Source organism: Megalops cyprinoides, chromosome 2 (assembly GCF_013368585.1).
Source record: "Megalops cyprinoides isolate fMegCyp1 chromosome 2, fMegCyp1.pri, whole genome shotgun sequence".
NCBI classification, from domain to species: domain Eukaryota; kingdom Metazoa; phylum Chordata; class Actinopteri; order Elopiformes; family Megalopidae; genus Megalops; species Megalops cyprinoides.
Window position 1 is genome coordinate 42688646 of NC_050584.1, and position 23135 is coordinate 42711780.

Genomic DNA, 23135 nt, shown 5'->3' on the forward strand with positions numbered 1-23135 from the left:
AAAACATCCCACTGTGATGCTCAAGTTGAGGTCATGTGAATATTCATTTCATCTGTGGTTTGCCAAGGGGCTTTCAGAGTCAAGTACCTGTACGGTGCTACTGTGTTATGTTGTTCCAGTGTTTAAAAATACTCCTTTCTCCTCAAAATACCGCTTCCTGCATGGGAAATGAATTATAACACATGCCACAATGCCTGAAAGTAATGGACTTGCACTCTGAGAATGATTTTTAATACAGCATTGGAGCGTCTTAAGATTTATTACTCTCAGCTGGGTAAAACGGTCCTATGACGCAGTATTAAAAAAACAGGGCTGCTGAAATCCACCTTTTTCGGCCTGGATTATCAAACCTGTAGCAATTTGGTTAATACAGCTGTAATCTGACAGTTATAGACCGCTTTCAGTACTTACAAAGCTGCAGTAGATGGATGCATGTGCATATTGGCTGCAAAAATCAGTTTGTGTCAATGCAAAGACACCTGTAGTGTCTCATTTTCAGTTCTATCTATTGGACTAAACTTTCAGTAATAGCCATAGGGATCATCTGGACATCCGCTCTGATTGCTTTAATTTTTTATCCACACAAGACTGAGAATGTTAAGTGAACAACCTCATTCTCACAATGAAGCTGCCAGACCGTACCCACTGTGATGCAGTGGTTCATTGACCTGACTAAGAGGCCTAGCCTTCCAAGGCCTGACATGTATAGGTATCTGGTTGAGAGACTGAGCATACACAAAAAAGAAAAACTAAATGCATCTAGGTCGTTAGGTACCTATGACCATGCTGTGGTGTGGTCATGCCCAGGATTTGAAATACCATGATCCTGATGATAATTTCTACTGTATGTACTGAAGACTGAGGAGCTGCCCACCCAGCAGCAAGGACATGAGACAGATTTGTACAAGACATGGGTTGCTGTGAACAAGAATAACGACTATATCCTGACAGCCAACTGTAAATGCATGGCTGGGTAAGTGCTGGCATGGTCTTGTACAAAATTGTTCTGCATTACCAAAACTATGCTACCATGTTCGGCTGACTAGCTAGCACCATACACATGTTTTCCTCAAAATTTTTAAGGTAACGTTATGGTGAATTAATAAATTGTGAATTAACGCTGCTTGTAATTACCTAACAGTGTAAGACCACCTATAACTTTTTGTAGGTGTTTTTGTTTTAAGACAGCCTATCTCTCAATCCAACAATGAAATGACAGTGAGTGCCTCATACTTTGCAACCAATCTGAGTATGCATGTGCTAATTTAATATGTGTAACGTGAACTGAAAATGGCCCTCTAAGTAGCTTTACAGGTTCTTTAACTACTACCCGTCTTTCACTATTAGCACATTATCCTATTAGATGAGTGTCTACTGCACCATCCACTGTACCATAATCATTTCATTCATAGATTATTAGATCTCCAGAGGCAAAATGCCAAGGGTCACATTAAAGAGCAAGAAAGGACAATTCAGAGGAAACACAGGCACGGTTGTTTCTGCTGTAAACTGGAGATTAGTAGTTTCCTGACAGAAGTGAAACCTGATGTGCCGTACACTTAGCACCCCTTCACAATCCACAGCCAAAGATCAGCTGGGAAAGTCCAGATGCATGTCAATTTGCCTGGCGATTCATAGGACTGCGATGGAAACACCACCGGCACAAACAGGCTAAAGGAAACGTCTCCTCTGGGTCTGAATATAGTACGGACAGGGACCGCTGCGTGGGTGTGCTGGCTGATAAAGCATGAGTTTCTGCAAATGGGCAATTCCATGCAACACTGTGGCTTTCTGAACGGACTACAGCAGCTCCTCTTATCACTGACCTACAGCCAAGAAGCTGACAGAGCCAAACGGTGGTTACTGTGCTGCTGTTGGCAGCATGTTTACTCCACTGTTCCTCTTCTCTTTGTGTCTGATGAAACTGACATACTTCAGTTTCACTGAGCAAAGAGATCATAAACATACAAGTACAAACTATGACAGCAGCAATATGTGCTTGACAATTCCAAGGTCTGCACAGTATTATTTTTGATGTAGATGCATCACAAATTTATGCTAACAAATGCCTTAGTATTAGGGCTGGGTATTGGCACAGATGCCCCAATTCGATTCGATCACGATTCACAAGCTAACCATTCAATTCAATCCAATTTGATTCGATTCCAATTCGATATTGATTTGATAGGAATGAGATATGAAATACTATATACCAGTTTTCCATATTTGGAGAGATGTTTAAAAAGCTCTAAAGGGAACACAAATTTACAAATGCAGAGTCACTGGAACTGTGAAAACCACAAAAGAAAAGGCTTGTATACCAAAATCTTTTTATTTGAAGAACACATGGGTACATAGTTCCTTAAAAACAAAACCAACCTGTATCAATGCCTACTTATTAATGACACGAAGCAGCAGTGTGTTTGCATTAGTTAGCTCAGGGAAAGCTGGTTTGTAAGGTAGCTAAATGACTGACAAAACACCGCTGACTACCAGTAGTAGCAACTTTGCAATTGTGAACAACATTTTCTTGCTAGCCTAATATGAACAACTAGCTAGCTAGCTACCTAGCAGACACACATGAACAACTACGCTTCTCTTGGACTGCGCTAAATTACAATGCATTCATGAGCAAGTGTTGCTGTTCAGTTTAGCTAGCTAGCTAGTCAGGTAGCTAAGTAGTGGTTGTGCACTGTATTTAAGTTAAAGCTAAAAAACTGTGACTGCAGTGGACATATATAAATATGTATACCAGGCATCTCCACAATTTCAGACACCCTTCTCCACGCATTTTTTTTTTTTTAATTATATCTCTGTATGTATCAAGACACAAATTGTAGAGTATGGGGAAACCCGACACTGCCATGATAAGCTTCTCCTCGATGTCTGACTGGAACCAAAATGTTGGATCATTTGTTTCAACAATGTGTGTCACACTGCCTTCACTCCCATTGGTAGTTGCTGTGTCACATCACGCAGTATTTGCATAAAACAGACCTCTAGTCTATTTTAGCCCCACCTAGTTGGCTTTGCAACGGCCACTTGTCTCTTGTCCCTGTAAATCACCAACTCTCATGGAAAATGAATGGCAGCCAGTCACTTTGTCTCTCTCCTGTGTCGTCCGTGTGACCGTAGGGTTAGCCATGGTGAACACTAAGAGGTTGCATCACAGTAAAACAAATTGATGTAACAGGTTTTCCTCTATGCATTCGCAGGTCGCTAAATGTTAAAAGTTAAACAACAGAGTGACATCTAATAGGGGGACTATACGACAGTGAGCCCGTCTATTTAATTCTCTGGTTATGTTTAACCATTGCGGAAATGAACCTAGAAAACCAGAAAAAAAATGCATATTAGCCTAAAAGATCAATCCATAAATTTTACAGATCGATATCGAATCGGACGAATTTTAAACAACGATTAATCGAAAAAACGATATTTTTGCACACCCCTACTGAGTATAACTTACACAATTATTATATATATACGTGTATGTATAATACACATACGTGGTATACATACAAATGCTCAATTAAAACGAATACATACAAATTTATACAACAAATTTGGTGAGAATTCATTTTGCGAGATGAATCCTTCACATTCTTTTCATGAATACTCACTGGTTGCCAAGTGTCAAATAGGCCATATTCTACATTTAACTTTGTGGGACAAATCCTCCAGAATTACTTGTGTTACAACTAAAGGGAGAGGGTTTAAAAAACATTTCTCAAGTAACAAGGCTGTTGACCAAAACCACAAGATCCATAAAATGCCAATGCATGCAAAAAAATCCTGAAACCACACAAAACAGCATTATCATTATCCTCCATCATGAGCTGGTCTGGTTTAAATCTTTGTGTATTTAACTCTTTCCACTGACATCCACAACAACTTCAAAGCAATCACATAAAACCAGGCAAAAAAAAAAAATCTCAAGACACAACGAAAATAGATACATTGGAATGTTTTTGGCCAGTAACTGACAACCTCCTGAAAGCTCAGGGGACAGACAAAATTCCAGAGATAAAGATAATGGACCCAAGGATGGTCTGTTTGGCTGAGGCTAAGCCTAGGCTGTAGCTGCTTAGAGGAGGCAGATGAGGAGTTAAGGCAAACAAGCTTCTTAAAATAACTAGTTGCCAATAGGAGACTGACCCCCCCCCCAATCCCGATGGTGAGAGAAAACGAAGCCTGGAGTGAATTAAGCCTGGCTGTATGATCTTAAAAATGAAGGATGACAAATCTGTGCCTTTCATTACATTCGGCAAGTTCCGGAGTTGACCGTTTTTCACCAACAATTACAACCCCCACCCGAGCTGCAATCAGTGTCTATATCAATCTCCCCTATGACTGCTCCGGAAAATTCAAGCCATCATGAAACAGAGACTTCAAAATGTTTGGTTTTTGAGCACCGAAGAGAAGCTCATTAGAACAAACGACTCGCTTCCAGCAATCTCTTGAGGCTCATGCAAACAAGCAAAATCTACAGAGCAAAAATAAACCCCTTCCTAAAAGTTCACTCAAGAGTTTCAACAGTAACTGTCTGCAGCAGACGTAAGACGTTTCATTTAGGTACTATGAATGGACCTACTACTTGAATATCTCAGGTTGAGCTGCCCAATAAAGTTTTGAGAGGGAGACCTCATCACAGAATAATATAGGAAAAAATTACACAAACCCAACCCACCAAACTGGGGAAGAAACCAGACTGAAAATAGTTAGAAATAACTACTTGCATTTCTATGGATGAAACAAGAAGGTTTTGAGGTATTAAATGGCCTTATATCCTCAACAGAAAATGAGGTTGCCAGCCCATGCATCTCATTAAGCATCTGCAAAGCATCAGCAACTGACCGAAAATGCAAATGAAAGACATTTTTTTTTTACAAAAATGTACAACAGTTAGCCTGAAGTATGTGTCAGAATAGCTTGGATTTAGGGCTCAGTCAGCACAGCTCACACACTCGCTGGGTGCTATGGTCCAAGTTCGATCCCAGCCATGTCCAAAGCCCACAGTGACTGAACTCACAGTGTCAGAATGAACTGGCTTCATTCCGACAGGGTAGGGGTGATTAGGGTTGGTAGGGAATACTTGTCTCTCTGCACTCATACTCTGCAATGTGTCAGACACCTGTGAATTGCCTGGATCATGTCAATGGAGAAGCGTTTATCCTCCAATTGATTTTTACTTCACTGTGGTATATGTAAGGTAAAAAATGGCCCCTGGCTGCATGTGAGTGCACCGGAGGAATGCATTTGTCTCATGTCAGTGTGAGGTGATGTCATGGAGAGGTTAAAAGCAGAAAAATACAGCCTGGATTTGGGGTTGTTTCTTGGGCACCTCCTGCATTCACAGAATCAGAGACAGAAAAGAGGAAGTGACACTTGGAAGCATTTGTTTTTGAATGGAATTGGGCATTTCAAAATGAAATTCAATAGTTTTTACGTGTAATTTATTCCATGACAACTAGTGCAAACCGCATTAAGGATGGTGCACTGTTCCATAAAATAAGGGGGAGGGATGAGTGATATTTAGGCAGGAAGCAAAGATTTTGTTTTCTGAAAGATTAAAAACTGTCACAGGGAGAAGGGGAAGCTGGCCAATCATAGGAGATGATGTAATGCTGCCAAATCTGTGCCCATGTTTGATTGTAGTTACTTAGATTTACAACTGAAAGTACATCTCTTGAAATTTCACTTTCCACCTATTTCCTTAATACTGTTTGTTACTGCTAAAATATGAAGATTTGCATCAGAAACAACAATTCACTTCTATAAATTGCAAATATATTGTGAATTACTGTTAGCTTTCCACACTATTCAATGACTCATAAAAAAAGCACAAGGACATTCATTCTCTACTGAATAGCCAACATTTTCCAGCATTTAGCACTGAATACACAGGGTTATGTGACTCAATATCATCGCCCTAGCCAAGACACATGAGGCAGACAAAGTACAAATCAGCATTGTGCATGCTGCTCCTCCATTTTTTAGTGCTTTATGTTGGCTCCGTTAATCAACAAAATAAGTGATCTGCCTTCCGTGAGCTGTGTGCCCACAGCAATTACACCATCCTGAACAGCAAATTTGCATGTTGTAAAGTGTCGTGCCAGACAGAAACTGCACCACACATCTCGAGTAAACACTGTCTGTCTGCTTCCCTGAAGCGACAATAATTTCTCACACCTTGCTTTGAACTAAAGGGAAACAGCAGAAGGTATAAGCCAAACGTTAAAGGGCCCTGAAAGCGCTTAATACATTACTGGATGAAGGAGAAACACGGAACGCAAACAAACGCGTTTTCTACTGTGTCATTACAAAAGAACGCTCCAGTCAGAGGCGTCTGAAAGCAGAGAAGGCTGGATAGCATGATGATGTAAGTAGGCCAATCGCAGAATGCCAACTTACGAGCTGTCAATCCTGTTCTCTTAACGCGTATCAGCAGAGTGCTCTGAAAGGCCTGCACAGGGACCCCACCCAGCGCAGACACCGAGGCAGCAACAGCAGACCCCGCTCTGTCCCCATCAGAACCACGAACGTTCCTTTTCAGGGAGAGTTACCTCAACTGCGCTATAAAAACAGGCTTGTGACTAAGGGCGCCCATTACTCAATACTGCTCTTCACCTCAAGCTAAGCCAAGATAGAAATCACAACACGCAATTCTGCCGCCCGAACAATACAGGAAGTGATGAACGGGGCGGTTGTCAGGAAGTCGATGAGCTCTAAACAAAGATGAGAGGAGCACAATGCTCATCGACCACAAACGCAGCATCATCGTACTCTGAGGGGGCCGGCTCAGAGGACGCGGACTGTGTGCGGGCCTCTTTACTGTTATGGACTTGTCAGAAAGGATAAACTGACCTGCCATGACAGAGCAGCCGAGAGTGACTTGTGGAACTGGCAGACTGCTGAGGCAGGAAGTGCAATTAACATGACTGCGAGCCTCTCTCTTTCGCGGAGGGGAGGAGGAGACGAACCCTATTGAATCATCCGTCCACGCAGCTCCGCGTTGGGAGACGAGCAGATCTGGACTGGCTCCCGGCGCACTGTCTCAGAGCCACAAAGAGCAATGCGGCGGTAATTTACCTCCAGGCACTTCAGCTCAGAGGCAACCCAAGCCGGACTGAATGAAAAGGAGCTTCCCAATGGAGTCAGTGGCTGAAACAGAAATACTTCCTTTGTTTAAGGAATACCTCGATTTAGGACTTAACTCTTTTAGCAGATGGCAGGACCGCAAAAAGAAAAAAGGGGAAAATATAGCAAATTCGACCCCGTTTGCCAAGATACATTGCCAAGCAACGAACACAATGGGAGCTGAGCCTTTTATTTTCTTGTTCAACACCAGAACAAAAAAAAAGTGTTCTTCATGACTTCATTCCATGACTTGACATGACTGCATTTTACTGCAAAATTTTATGAATGTACGCAATAACAATTAATACAGGCACACTTCAATAGCAATGAAACCAGAAGCACAGACAAAAGGAGCACATATCAGTGTCTTGACAGACTGGCTCTTTGCATTTCACTGATCTTGACAATGTGAGAAACATTTGCATCTAAACAGAGCAGGGTTTCTGATCTCTACCTAGGCCGCGATGTGGCAACAACATGTTAAACGCACCGACTCTGTCCGAGCAGAACGTAACGGCAGTTTCTGCAGGTCCCAATAAAGCCCTCTCGGCCTTGTTTCCACAGCGGCTCAGTAATCCAGCAGGCCTGTCTGCAGCTCCCGCAGCCGGCCCCCCTGCCGTCACACATGTGGCAGGGCTCCCTGATTCTGTCCAGATGCTCAGTGTCAGCGGGAGGGCCATGCGGGGTCCCTCTCTTGCAGGACACGTGGGGGGGGTGCAGCCAGGCCATCAGCACAGGGCTTTTACAGGCACCCCTCTGGTCCTTTTACAAAGAGAGGCAGTGGGGATGGAAACGGCCTCGGTGGGTGGGGCTCAAGCACTGGCCTTGATTTGAATCTCATTTCATGTCTGTTTTGGATTTCATCAAACCACTGCAAATTGCCTGCAGGGCCACTATCAGATCGACATGGTTTCTATGCAAATCAGATTCAAACAGTCCGTTCCCCGGGACGCGGGGACGCTGCTGCAGCCCCATCAGATGTTTCTCCCATCAAAGCCTTGTCCAAAGGCAGATGGGAAATGTGCCTTCCATCTGACGGCTCGGTCCCAGCTCAAAGCGCATGGATCCACATGAAACGCCGCCTCACATGTTTGAGCTAATGTATTCCAGAGCGGCATTCCTTCTGGGCTGGCTCCACGCTGCGACCGGTGTGTGGGGGGTGATACAATACACAGTCGCAGATCTGTACGGTAGACGGATCCACAGTGCGACCGAGGGACCGTAACGGACACGCTCTGCCTGCGGGGTCTCTGCGGTCCTCGGCGCGGTGTGGCTCTCCAGTCCTTCGGGGTGAACGTTGAGGCTTTGTGCGGGCAGAGCGAGAGAGAGCGTGCAGCTGGGTGCGTTTTGAACAGAAATCAGGAAGAGGGTAAAAGGGAAGCTGAGGCGCGCAGGCAGACAGAGGGGATATTGTGCTAATGCACTCATGTGGGCTGCTCTCGAGAGCACTCCCCTAACACATGATCCCATTGTGGCACCAGAATAGCCACTCGGCAGCACACAGACACACAGCTCCAGCTAACCTCCTTCTCTTCCTCTCTCTCTCTCTCTCTCTCTTTTTCCCCCAGACAATGCTCTTGGGACACAGAGGCTTAGCGTAAGGTATTAAAATCTGACACCACCCTTCCAGACAAAACCATGTGTTCACCGGCTCTCCCGTCTAAGACAGGGCTATGGGACAGCATATAAGGTGCTTGTCTGCTTTTATGTTGGGGGGGGGGTGGATTAACTCATCCTACCCCCAACCCACGACACTCTTCCATGCTGCCACTGTTTTGTCATGTTTGGGTGTGTGCTGAGATTCATGTCACAAAGTGTGAGTGTTAGCGCTGGGAAATAATTCCTTCCAACCCCTGAAAAATCCACAAATTTGGCTAATCTGATTACTCACAACACATTTTATTTTCTTCAGCACGTATTCATAAACTGCAATATTTGAGACAACAGTTTACACAGCGCTTGCCTTACAGGGCTGCCAGGATATCTGACAGAGCAGGCTCCACAACAGGCCAGGTTAACTGTTAACTGTTAAACTGAAATGGGGATGAAAAGGCTGCACTCAAAACTAAAATCTTACCCTCCGCCCCTGCTGACAAGCCCCTCACCCCCCACAGGGAGAAATGGGGCACAAAAAGAGGCCTTTACTTTGTCTCTTGTCACTCTAGCTAATGTCTTAAACCAGTAATGTGGTTAAAAAAAATAATTAAGAGCTCAAACGTTTGCCACTATCTAGCAATCTTTCAGCTCTCCAGTATTTGCACTTTGTCAGAGTCAGGCCCTGATAAACAGGATGAATTGATATCTAGATAGCAATGATGGCAAATGGCTAACAAGACTAATGAGGCACAGCGCAGACCCTCCTGATACTGGACTGGAGGTTTTGCTGTACTCTCTCTCCCCTCCGTCACTCACCGCCTGCCTCCCCCCTGCTCTGCAGCCAGGCGCAGCGGGCGCTCTCCACCAGGCATGCGTCGCCATCCCGCCTCCACGCTCGGCTGCTTTTTATTGCTTCCCCTCTTCCGAGCCCGTCCCTACCGCTTCTGAACTTCAAGGCCAGCAGCGGAGGGGCCCCATCCCAGAACCCCCCCACATCCTCATCTCTGTGTCACGGAGGGGCCTTCGCCCACGTGCCCGTTCATGTGCCGCTGCGGTTAACGAGGCTCGGTCGCCGCGCTCTCCTGCCAGCAGGCTCCTGGGCCTCCTGGGGCAGTCGCCTCTGTCAGAGTCCGCCAGGGCTCCCCGGGGACTGTATGCGGTCGTCTGGTTTGTGCTCTCCTGCTCCCAAGCAGAGATCAGTCTTACAGGGGAGTCCGCCGCTTCACTGGGGGCGTAAATAGCTGAACTGAAATAACTGAAAGTCTGTATCCAGTTGACCTAATTCATCCAAATAGCACTTACTGCATCACAGACCCTAACTCTAACCCCAACCCTAACTTCGTTACCTTGTGACGAGCTGAGAGCTTTAACTTTCCGCCAGTTTTGTAATCCAGTCAGGGCTGGGCCATCCAAAAAAGGCTGGTAATGCTGGTCAGAGCAGGGCAGTGATCACTATACCAGAGGACAGATGGGATGAGGGGGGTGTTCCCCTAACACCACAGCCATGACATGCCTTTCTGTCCATTCTCCAAATGCCAGACAGACCACTTCCTGTGTGAGATCAGGGTATGAGCCATTAGCCAGGGGTGGAAAGCCAAGCCCCCACCCCCGCCACCATGCCCACTATGACTCTGAGTGAGCCACACACCCAGCCAGAGTGCCTGTGTGGAGCAGCAGTGTGGTGTAAAAGGTTAAGGAACTCAGCTTGAAACTGAACACCTGTACATTTTGCACAGAGAGGCCAGCAAGAACATCTACCCCACAGAATAGCAATATCAAGAAATTGGTTTTAGAGTACTTAAAATGTGAGGGTTTTGCCAAATGCCATCTTTCTGCTGGTAGCTCACTGACCAATTAAGCAAATGTACAGTAACGGCACGGCCATGCAAAGGTTTCCCAGATAAAACATCACACGGAGTAATGCTTTAGTTTTCAGGTGGCTGTTCAACGTCAGTTTTTTCTTTACTTAAATGGCTGCATTGCTGCCTGAGATTTAGCAAAACCTTTGAAGTTACTTTCCGTGTTGACTTCCGATGTCAGACTGGCTAAGGGCATTGATTTCAGACAGCTGTAGGTCTATCTGAGATCCAGCAGATAGTGCTGGCGCATGCACTGGTTTGGCAGCAGCGTGGGTCAATCACATGATTCATAAACACTGGAGAGTTCTGTGGACAAGGGTGTGTACAGCCATCCTTCTGACATCTTCTGCAATCATTCACCTAACACATATTCCTCTAACATGTGGATTTATGAATGTTGACAGTTGTTACACCAGTTTAGCATTCTATTAGCTATTACTAGCCATAATTAGTACTTTAGTGCCCCCAGACAATCAGGTGATCCTTGATGTCCATTTTATTCTACTACATTACAGTATACACACATTACAGTTCATTACATGGCCTGGTCCTTTATGTTTGTCAGTCATTAAACTAAAAAAAGTGATCAATCAGATGTGAAATCCATGAAATTATAGCCCATATGGTTTCATTTAATTAGCACACTGAATACGAAAGTACAACACTTATCACATTTACAAGAGGTCAGCCAAAATACATTGGATTGTAAACTAATTGTTTGCATCTTTGTGACCAGTCATTTCACTGCAGGCTGTGTGGTTTTTATCTACTTACATTTAATTAAAAGACAACATGTGGTAAAACTACGATCAGAGTGAGATGACTGATTGCGACTACACTGCCACAGCAGTCCGAGGGGGCCACAACACAATCCTCCACCGAAGGTCTGACTTCATATAAGCGTCAAACAACAGCCACCTTTAACCAGAGATTTCTCAGAGATACGGCATTTTCCGCTTCTGCCCTTGTTATGCACGACAATGGCAACTTCAGATTCAGTCTTGTAAACAGCCCAGGCTCCCTCGGACAACGACAGCGAGAGGATTGGACAGACCTCCTTCGTGATTGGACAGCTACATTTTCCTGCTCGAACTAAGACTAAACAATTGTTATGGGAGAAGCAGAAACAAAACGGCAGCAGCAAACAAATGCATCTGCCGTCCGCAACCTGAAAGTCCAACTTCTTCATTCACACTGTAATTACGGCTATTTATAAACTTGCACTACAAAAACTAGCCCTCTTTGGAAGAACGGTGCGGCCAGCAGGATTGTGGACTTCAATCCAAGTTCCCTCCGTTCGGTGAAGGAACTTATAACGATTTCCATACATTTCACCAAGCGCACGTCACAGAAAATCCACACTGCATAGCTCGGTTAGTTACTAGCTGCAAAATTCAAAGCTTTTTTCTTTCCTCTGCCCTCAAGACGACACACCCATGCGCATTCCTGTCAAACTACTGCAGGGCTCTTCAAGATTAGAGGCCTAGCTTTACCGAAAGGCAAAAGCATGAAACGGAAAGAAACGGAAGACCTTTGGTTGATATCCCCAGTGAGTGAACACCACCTCTTCTGCCTTGAATGTACACTGAACATAGCATTCCCAGCAGCCATGGTGTCATGTTGCCATAACAGCTCTCAGCAGCCATTGTGTCATCCCCAATTGTGAGCTGCAGCCCTTTTTTTGTTTTGCTGTTAGGGATGGAAACTAAGCGTTGAGCAACTTCATCGGAAAGAAAAAAACAGATAACTGACTGTACACAAGATAGAGAAGCCCTCTCACCCTGCCCAAACCGAAGCTCCACAACACAGGTGTTGTGTAGTAACAAAGGCATGGTTCAGTCAGCATGACAGGCCTCTACGTGTTTACAACACCAGGAAAACACTCACCACTGCGTTGTTCGTTACCGTTTCCTCTTGAGTTCTATACTTTGCTTTATAGGTTCAGTGCCATCGCCTTATTAGACAATGGACTCCTGTCCTATGTCAAGGGAATGCCAGTGCTTTGGTTGCTGACAGGTAAGTGTGCAGAAAGAAGCTTCAGGCCTGGATCTTGAAGAACCTTGAGACTTACTGGGCTTTCTCTCTGAGCACAGAAAACATTCTGCTGCTTTTGCCAGAATGAAATCTAATCCAGCGCAAGAACTGTGCCCCGCTGCGTCTCAAGTTAAAGCAGGAGATTACAGAGGAGAAAAACCCAGGATATTATGAATTACAGCCACATTTCAGTTTCGTTGTTATTTTATTCTTTTACATTTGGACCTAATTTCACAAAGGGGCCAGTTAGAGGTTTAGGGTCAGCACGTTACAGCCATTGTGGAAATGTAGCCAACTATTTTTTAACAGACTAGTCAAACAGAAACATCCTGGAACAACTGTAACTGACAAGCTCCCAGAGATAAGACACCCAGACCTAAGGTGGGGGAAACACTCCTTACAGTTTTACAGTCTTACAGCCTCATAGTCACCAATGTGAGAAGGAAAGCTGTCATTTTTCACTTGTTCAGAGTGGCATCATTTAGAAACAACTCTGATGAAATGAGTGACAGGCTTTCTTTTTTTTGAGTTTTGTGTCACTTTTGAGTGACCTTTGAGTCACTCAGTATCTTTGCTGCACACTGTTGGAAAAACCTCATAACATTTTGTAACTTTTCATGAAACAGTCTTACAGAGACATACACATTTATATAGATAATAAATAGTGACATAAATGTATTATTATTATTATTATCATTATTATTATACTTTACACCTACAGTGCAAGTCATTTTCAAAATGGGTGTCTGCCTGGAAGGTAAAGTGGATTAGTCTAAAAACTAGCATAACCACCTTCGCCCCCACACACACGCTGAAGTGTAAAATGGCCCACTGCATGTGAGTGGATGATGTCATCTCACGCCTACCCTGACAGCTACAGTGGCTGTGCAGGGGTCAGGTGTACAGAGCAAAACTCACCACCTTCTAACACTATCTGAGGACACCCCTCATGAGAAAGCACCTTGCATCTCCTAACTAGGCTGTGTGCTGGACTGCTTTAGGTTTAAGCTGAGAGCATAGCCACTTTCCTGTCATTTGACAAGTGATGGATTTGATTTGGAATCAGCATTAGAGTGTTACGTGACTGTTTTTGTCATTCTGAATCATGGGATTTTTTTTTTTTTTAAACATTGTATTTTCTGTTTGTATTGTTCTTCACACTCTGCAGTGCACTTTGTACTTCTCTATGAAAGCAGCCCTGGATAAGAGCATCTGACAAATTAAGGGAAAGCACTTTACACTGTTTTGAGCCTTTCTCTAATAAACAAAACTATGTCATTCTTTCCTTATTTACAAAATCTGGTGTAGATAAGATAACTAGAAGTGGAGCCCCTTTGATTTGAAGGCTGTTTCATGTTAATGATTCACCTGAATTCCCTGGGAAATCGTATCTCTATAGGCAATGTATAACATGATGCTGGCCAGGCCAGAACACCTCCAGAGTGAGGAGTCACCATGAAAGTTCACAAAACGTGCTGTCTAATAACACAGGGCAAAAAGGGGAAGAATGGCAGTTCCTGTATTACTTGGAGGGACTTTTATTTTGACAATTTACGAAATAAGTCAAGTCAGATCAGACAGAGAACAAAAGTTTCCAAGTTGCTGTGTCAAATCATCACACTGTAAACACATTCGGAGTGAAATGTCAAAGCCTTTTTTTTTCCCCAAGTTTCAGAGGCAAAACCTCAAACAGCTCCTGTAGTGGGTGCCACTTTCTCTTTGTAGAGGGAGAGGGCCCGAGTTAGTGCACTCAGATAGACCTGGCATCTCCCTAGTCCTTGTGTCAGCAGACTCCCCAACTGGCTCAAGAGACTGGCAGAGCTACTGTGAGGTACCATGAGGTAAACATGGGATTTCTTCCTCCAGCAACGTCTATCAAGAGCCTTGATCGAGGGATTGGATCAGCCCTCTTTATCAGGCCTGCAGAGAATGCTCCGCCACTGTCTAAAACAGTGGCAAACAATCTCAGCAGAAACCATAATCACTATTTATGCTGCCTTGCAGGTAAAGAGCAGACTGACAGAACGGAGCGTTTTCATTCACAGCTGCATACATACGAAAACCCACAGCCTCCTCTCTTAAAGCAGGCCTTCTTAAACCTGGATATCTGCACTGATAACATCAGAGCAACGGTGATTATCTTTTCACACTTAGTTCCACTCAATTGAATCTCCCAGGATGTTTAGGCCATTTGTAGTTTCTAACTCCTGAGGAAGGAACTGCCCCCCAAATCACTCTCCTCCCACTTCTTCAACCACAGTGCAGAAGCACCAGTCACAGAGTAGAGAATGGGGCTGATTCCTGTCCCTCTGCAAAAAGTAAATGGTTTTGTTTTTAAAGAACTATACGCATCTTTAAAATGATCAGAAATAAAATGGTCTTAAAATGGCATATCATCATCACTGAATTTTAACCAATCTACTTTTGCGTTTTTTTTTCAATCATTCATTCCAAGTCATTCAAAAATAGAATAAAGCGACACATTATCAACTCCAGTAATTCAAGGTTTGCCGTTTAAATGTGGCCATGGCAGATTAAGCTACCAAGTCGCTGACGATGGGTTGCGGCGATTGCGTGGGCAATGATTAATAAATGCAATCATAACATCCGAGACTCGCGCAATATTAATACACGTTCTTTTACTCACAGCCCTTGTCTGGGAGTCTCTGCCCCACCGACATGTATCACCACTTTCTCATCGCACTGAACTGCGCCGCGTTCCAAATATGGTCTTGTTCGCAACGCAGCAATCACTACTAATACCCATTCTTTGTTACCAATGCAACAAGTAACATCCGTCTGCTTATGCAAACTGCATCAAGATACATCAGCAATCCCAAGACAATTCAACGCCTGGGATGTTCACCAGCTATAGAGACATCAACTAGCCAGATACATAATGAATCACAAAGATGATGTGTAATCTATGCCGTCTAGCCAACAAACCAATTTAATAATGGCACAGCTGGTTAGCAAATACAGGCATCACCAAATAATTGTTGATACATAGCTAGTTAATAGTACTAAGTGTGCTTTCATATCCAAAGAATCTCATTCGTGTCACATATTAATTCGCAGGCAAGACAGAGGTTATCTGATAAATATATGAAAACCAATTAACTAGCTAGATAGCAATCTGCCGGTCAGTGAACTAGTTAGCCCACGTTGGGTAGGTATATACTGTAGCTAGTTTCGGTAAACAGCTTGATTGTAAAAATATTTATCCAACCAAGATAACGTCAAAATTAGTACCTAAAGACAAACGTCAGTAAGATAGCCGTCCAGTTAGCTAGGAGGCTAACTTTTGTTCAGAGCAGGATTCGAGTCTGCCAGCATAAAAGTAAGATAGCCACTTCGCTAACTAACAGGTAACAAATCTCACAAGATGTTTTATATAGGTTTATAACTTACCTTGTTTTTTTGCTCTTCTCATCGAATTAATTAATCCCATTCGTTGCAAAGCCGTTAACCGGGAAAGAGAAAACTCAAAAGTACTCCTTTCTCTCAAAGCAGAAATGAAGTGGCGAATAGCTAGCTCGCTAGCTGTAGCAAACGTTACCATAAAAGAAAGTAACAAACTTTTCCGGACTCCTTGTGTGATACCATACTAATATTATGTTCTACCAGGAAACGCTGTACCGTATCTAAAATAATAAACTATTAAGCGGTGAAAAGTACATCCCGTTTCAAGCCTGCTACCGTTCCGCTCATAAATACAGTAAGCTAGGTCGCTCGCTCACTACTTCCTTTCTGTGTCAGTCTAGCCGACTGGCAGCGTTGGAGAAAAAAAAAGTTAAGAAAAAGCAGCAAACCAGTTTCACACAATACGCTTTAGTTAGAGCTCAATTCATTGTCATTCAGCAGCGCCCCCAACAGTGCGGAGGAGAGTATTACCTGTCTGTAGTCCCAATTTCTTGGAGAAGCAACAAAATTGAGACTTCACGTGCAATTATGTCGTTTTATCTACTGACGAATTGGCTGCAGTATCAGAAGAATACACGTTTTATCCCTACGTATTCAACAGTGTTAGATTTTTTATACTGTAAAGATTTATAAGGGTTTTCAGCTTTATCACCAAACTTACTTGCTACCAATGTTGTATTGACGTCATTTTTTTTCACCGATTCCCTTTTTACATAGTAACTGACAGGCTATCAGCATACCAACACCAGTACTGCTACTGACACGATTGGCAGCCGTCTACTGACATATTCGGCGCTGAGTGCAGCACAGCACATGTCCACTTCAGCCTCATGGCTCACCCAGAATTCCTCTGGAAGGGGCGGCACTTAAGTCACGTTTCAATCAATTGTAAAGGCATCATATTTTTGAGGTTGCTGAACAAATGTCTTCTTACCCTCCTCTGCCTTAAAAGAAAGTGAACCCCTCACAAACACAGAAATGTATTAATACTGCAGTATGATGAGGCCAGCATCCTGGCTTTAAACTACATGTCAAAAAAAGAAACACAAAAAATCTCAGACAGTACCTAACCCAAACTGCTGTCTTCAGTCTCTTACTGTCATGCTATTCAGTCCCTCACTACAAGAGAAGTGCAGGAACCAACAGAAAGGATTTACTGTGCTGACCTTGGCACACCACTCACTGTCTCTCTTTATTGCAACTCCCTCTTGCAAGAACCTTGGTACACCACTCACCATCACTCCTTGTTAAAATTATTTTCTCATTATTAATTCTGATCAAAAAATTATCTCATCTCTCAGTCTGTGTGCAATGTCCTATGTGCTAGGCATTCGTATTTAAGACAAGCAGGGTCCACACCCTTTAACACACCAATGCCATCTTACTATCTAAAATAGAAATTGACACATTCTGCCACCAGTGACCAAGGAATAGTACTATCCTTCTCTTACTCTCTGCCCAATCTCTCTGCCCTTCTTGCTCCATCTTTCTGGTTTTTCCTCCATTGTAATTCTCACAGTCTACAGTCTGGTCTTGCCTCTGTTTTTAATCTGTTCCCCAATTGTTTTCTCACCTTTACTCTTTATGTTACAATCAGTCTATTCTTTTCTCTTCAGCAGGTAACCTGCTGGGAATCTGTCTACACCTTAACTTGGACCCTATGCTCATAATGCTGTGTTTTAGCACCACCACAGCTAAATAAATCAAATCATAGATGCAAAATCACAGTAAATGCAGTAGTGATTTTTTCATACTTGAGTCACATCAGTAAATACTTGTAACAACATTTGGATATATTTACTCAGTAGTAGCTCCACCTGTCACATTATGGAGTAAATATCCACTGTGGGGTTGTGTTCTACAATACTGACAGCTGGAACTTACAAAAGAAACTAAGCTTCCACTCACACACTGCAAAACATTTTGAATGCTTAAAAGAAAAGAGGAGGTTTAGCCATAGTAAAGTGATAAAAAAATGGAAATACTGGGGAACAGAAGATTGCAAATAATCAAATTCATCCATGAAGAATGTTCATGATAAGATAAAAGGAGAACGCTGCAATGAACTGCAAAGCACGTAAGTTAGTCTTGAGCTCAACCTGGCGGTAAAATACTGCAATTACAACGCACGCTATTCTGAGGGAGGCACCTACGCCAAACGACCAGGAGGTGCGGATGGTAGTTTGCAAGGGTGCTTGGTCTGCGCTGGGGGGGCAGTAGCAAGCAATGAAGCAGACTGGTTGTTTTACTGATGAGAAAAAGCATATTTGCTTCTCTGCATTCATAGTATTTCACAGGAAAAAAAATCTTGCTCCATAAGAAAAAGTCCCTATTGGTAAATATTTAAATATGTTTTAGAGGCAGTAATTTGCATTTTATGATTAGTTTCAGAACACAGTTAATTTAGAATGTACAGTAATTAATTTGGAATGGATAGAACATGTATCATACAATTATAAATCTATAGTTCAGAATGTATGTCAATACACATTTTGACAAAGGAGGTGTGTCTCTTCCCTGTCTGCCCCTCACAGATGCCAGAACCGCATAATGTGTTTTTGCTAATACTTGTGCTTCTTTGATAGTAATGTTTGGAGGGATTGTTGTTATTTTCTCCTTTGATCAGCTCAGTCAGCTCAATACAGCCGCAATACAACGCAGTGTAACAGCAGAATAAAGTTCCGTCTCTGCCTGATTCAGTTCCCTGAAGTTTCATCATAAACACAGAACATCGATAATAGACCTGGCTTCATAATCTTTTCCTGAGCAGTGGCTACATATCCAACCACAGATAAACAGGAAGCCGTAGTACCATGAGAAAACACCCCCATTTCGACACACCCAGTGCCACTTCGCAGCAGGTCACGTGAGATCAGACGAGAAGCTGTAGTAAGAGTGTGGTGTCAGCAGGAAATTTTAAAAAAACATTTAAATCATGGGCAGTAGTTTTCAAAATAAACACTGACTCTTGGTCATAGTTAGCAACCCTTCAATGCTGTCTAAGAGATTTGTATACCCTACTGCATTGATTTCAAGGAATAAAAGTAAAACATGGATGATATCGTAACTTGTCTCGTATCATATCAACTTTTCTCATATCATATTATATTAATAGTGAGCTGATCATATTGTCTTTGTCTTTGTCGTTAACGAGATAACCTGAAAATTTACAGTTTTAGCAAGGTAGTGATTGATGCATATTGACAGTGAAATGATAAGATGCAAATGGTGCACGTAATAATTTAATAATAATAATTTGTCACTTTGGTCATAAAACATCTTAAATATAATGTCATTTTAAATTTAAAAACAAATTAAGTAAAAAGAGGATTAGGAAAATAAACACTAATATTGATTGTTGCTTTGTTTTTACATTTGGCATTTGATTGGTATGACTGCCTCAGGAAATGATAAATATAAATTCTTTTTGACTTTTTTTGAATTTACATATTATTCGCAGCAGTTCAGCCAATTATTTGTCTTATGGGTTCCATTGAAATTAAGGCCAGACCACAGAGGTATTTTGGGAATATTGCGTCACAGTACATTAGAATGTCAGCATGTTTGTTACACTCCTGTGTGTTCAGATGGGAGGGGGGAGTTTGCTGAATTCAGCCAAACATGGGCATTGTGGTCACCCCCTCATCCCTTGGCCTCATGGTTCATCTGCTCCATCACTGCAAAGGCACAGCTTCTCCAGGAATCTAAACTTGCACAAACTATACATCTTCCCTCTTCAGCAATTGTAAAATGTTAAAAAATACAGCAGGATTCACCTAAGTTCTGTGGTTTAAAACCTAACCTGACAGGAATTCATCAGTAATTTCTGGCTCTCTTTTTTTCCACCCAACTGTTTTTGTGACTGTGCTACTTACAGCTTGGCTCACCACAACAACCTCTGCACTCTCTGCCCTCTCAACTAGAGGAAAGGGCGAGGCAAATTCAATCCCCTGATACACCTGCACACCACATTTTTCACACTGTAAGTTCACTGCATGACAATGAAGTTGGTGCTAATTGGAGGACAGGCGCTACTCCACCAATGTCTTGCAAACAATTCACAGTTGGCCGACAAGGTGCAGGGGGCCTTCCACTATCCCTAGGGGAATAAAGCCAGTTTGTTCCTCCACAGCCAGTTTCGAACCTGGTCTGTAGGGCTCCACCTGCACTCAGCTGCCAACAGAATCATTCTGGAACACACTGCTTGCACATTCTTCGCTGTGTGTGATCATGCAAACATGCTCTCCCTGTCTCTGTGGACATACCAGCATACGGCCGTCTTCCAAGGGCTTAGTGAATGGGAACTAAAATACCCAAATCCTTTTTTATCTTGTGTAGTTCTATTCAGCAAAATGACAGAGGCAACTATGTTGTGTGGGTAATATATGTGCAATATGTGCAATCATATATCAACATGCTTCACCAGGGATCTTTATTCCATGAAGTTTACATTACAAAATTATCAATATTCATGCATAAGGGAAAAACGTAAAAGAAATATCAGAGAACCAGAGCTTTTATTGTAGTTTTTACTGGGGTATGGAGGCATACAGTATTTGTGTTGCAATCTATACTTAACAGAACTGGGGCTGGTAGTGTGCTCAGAACTCAGTTGCCTGTAACATTTTCTGGTGCTCAAGTTTTCAAAAATGTTGTGGTTTGCTCGTTAAAAGTGGCTGTAGTATCTTCAGTAATTGGGCGTTTTCTGTAGTTTAGGGTGTTGGCAACGCCCCAGGATGTGGTTGGCTTTTCTTTTCTTTATGACGTGCTGTTTTCGTCTGTGTACGTATGTGAAGCTCTGTTGACAAGAGCAAAAAAGTGTACTTATATTTGCAGCAGTGTACAGTTTTTCACTCTAGAAAATGTGGCATCATTTTTACATGTGTAAATATATCTTTAAATAGATTCACCCTGAACTCTCACATGTTTTTTTTTGTTTCTCAGCTGCTTTTGACAGAAAAAGAAGTGTGTATATAGAAGTGATACTATTTTACCACAATACCGTGTGCAGAGGTTTTGATAAAAACCTGCTTTAGGAGTCAGGGAGGCCCCCTGTTAAACTGCTTCACTGCCCATGAAATGTAGGTCACACAGGACTCAAATAGTGTGACGGCCATGATAAAAATGCACGTGTGTGGGTGTGTGTGTGTGTGTGTGTGTGTGTGCGTGTGTGTGAGAGAGAGGGAGAGAAAGCGTGAGAGAGACACCGTGGAAACACACAACTTTCTGTAGATTAACAAAAGCTGTGTGTATTGTGGAACATAACTGTGTTTGTAATTTTAAGTACCTTTGCGCCTCACTACAAATGTAGTAATGACAAACTCATCCAGGAAAGTGAGTTTTATCGTGCTTCAGAGTGGAGATTTGGCAAGGCTTCACCTCCTGCAGCGCTAAAGTGTGCTTTTCATGTACAGTTGCTTCTATGCATCTCTTTGGTCATTTTACACTGGCGCTTCAGTGTTTACAGAATGCCAGCCATAGGTTTTGACCTATAGGTTCAGAATTATGCCCCCTTTCACTTTACCTGGAGAATGTGCTGATGTCACCTCGGTTCTGCACAGCTGATAGTATGCACATCATGACAATGTTAGTACTCCTGCCAGAGTGAGTTAAAAACAAGCACTGGTGGAAACCTGTTGGGGTCCATCACATGCCATTCTTGGTCTGAGCAAAAAGTAGTGTATATACTGCTGCTGAGCCACACACCAGGGTCCTCCTTTGCCTGCAAACACACATGTACATTCACTCAGTTGAAAGATATTCTTACTCAGAGCAACTCACAAAGCAATAGTACATAAGTGTACATAAGTACAAAAGTGCATGAAGCCACTTAAACAAAAGCATACACAAAAAAAAAATGTCAGACCACATCTGAACATGTGTCAATACAGCATCTTACTGGATACAGATAAAGTGCTGCAGTGAAAATTTCAACAATGGCGGGTGCTAAAACAATTGCAAACATATTTGGCTGGGACTTCAAGTTTCCACCTGCAAATGATAGGGGAAACAGAGAGCTTCAGTCTTTGTAGCTGTCATAAATGGCTTATATTGGAAGTAAAGCTTCTTTGACACAATGCTTCTGGATGAACAAATCCCATTATACCCTACATTTACACCTTTATGCCTTACAACCAATCATTTACCAGGTTTACTATGTAAGTCTTTGTGGACCATTCATCAGTACTCATAACATCTGCACAGAGGTATAGAATGCCACATCTTTGTAAATATTAAGCCTTACTTTAAGCATGGATGCAAGAAATCATTATTGGACTTTCAGAATAAATACCAGAAGACTCTGCACCTTCGACAAACTGGTGATAACCAAATGTGACCTTAATGACAGGGCTCAGTGCTTCTGAAAGAGTCATGAAAATTGGCTCAAACATAGAGAGCTGAACCGAGTGAAGCACTTCAGATATGAGTGAATTTTCGGTATCACGCTTCAACTGCCGAATGGGTGCTGACACAACACTGTTTCTTTAATCATATGTACTGCGTGCGCTGGGCAGAGAGGTCTTGCTGGGGTTCTTCGGCTCACCTCTTTGACCACATAAAAGGAAAAAGAAGTATGCCTGTGGCATTTTTGCATGGCTAAGATTAACATTTCCACAGGCTAATACGAGTGTTGGCTGGCTGTAGTTGGAGGTGAATGAGTAGGACTGCAGGGGCCCTTGGAGCTGTGAGTGATTTGCCTGCAGCTGGGTGTACTGAGGTGAGAAACCTCCAGTATCAGTGCAGCGTGAGGGTGGGGCACTTTCTTCAGTTCCTGTCAGTTCCTGTTTGCCTTAACCCCTTCTGAGAAATATTGAGAAAATCTTGCCTATCTTCAGCTTTTGTAAGAAAGCTGGCCTGATGCCTCTCTAGTAGTGGACACCCCTTGCAAAATCTCAGAAATGCATCATTGCTGCATCACAGTAGCTTGCGTGTTTCGTGTAATGATGAAGACATTGTTCTTTTCTCCTGAAAAATTGCCAAAGGCTGTGTTTTATTTATGGTATTGCAGAAAAGGTGCTACTGAAATGTGTTATTGAATTTGAAACACCAATGTGGTAAATAAAAATGTGCTGAATATCACCA

General features: G+C 42.8%; 1 protein-coding gene across 1 annotated transcript in view; it reads right to left on the reverse strand.

Moving 5' to 3' along the window:
- LOC118796558 (unconventional myosin-IXb) overlaps positions 1–16361 on the reverse strand; it is a 62902-nt gene extending 46541 nt beyond the window's left edge. The window contains exon 1 of the mRNA XM_036555511.1: positions 16041–16361. The gene's annotated coding sequence lies outside the window, so the exon portion shown is untranslated. The remainder of the gene's footprint in view (positions 1–16040) is intronic.
- Positions 16362–23135: the final 6774 nt, after the last annotated feature.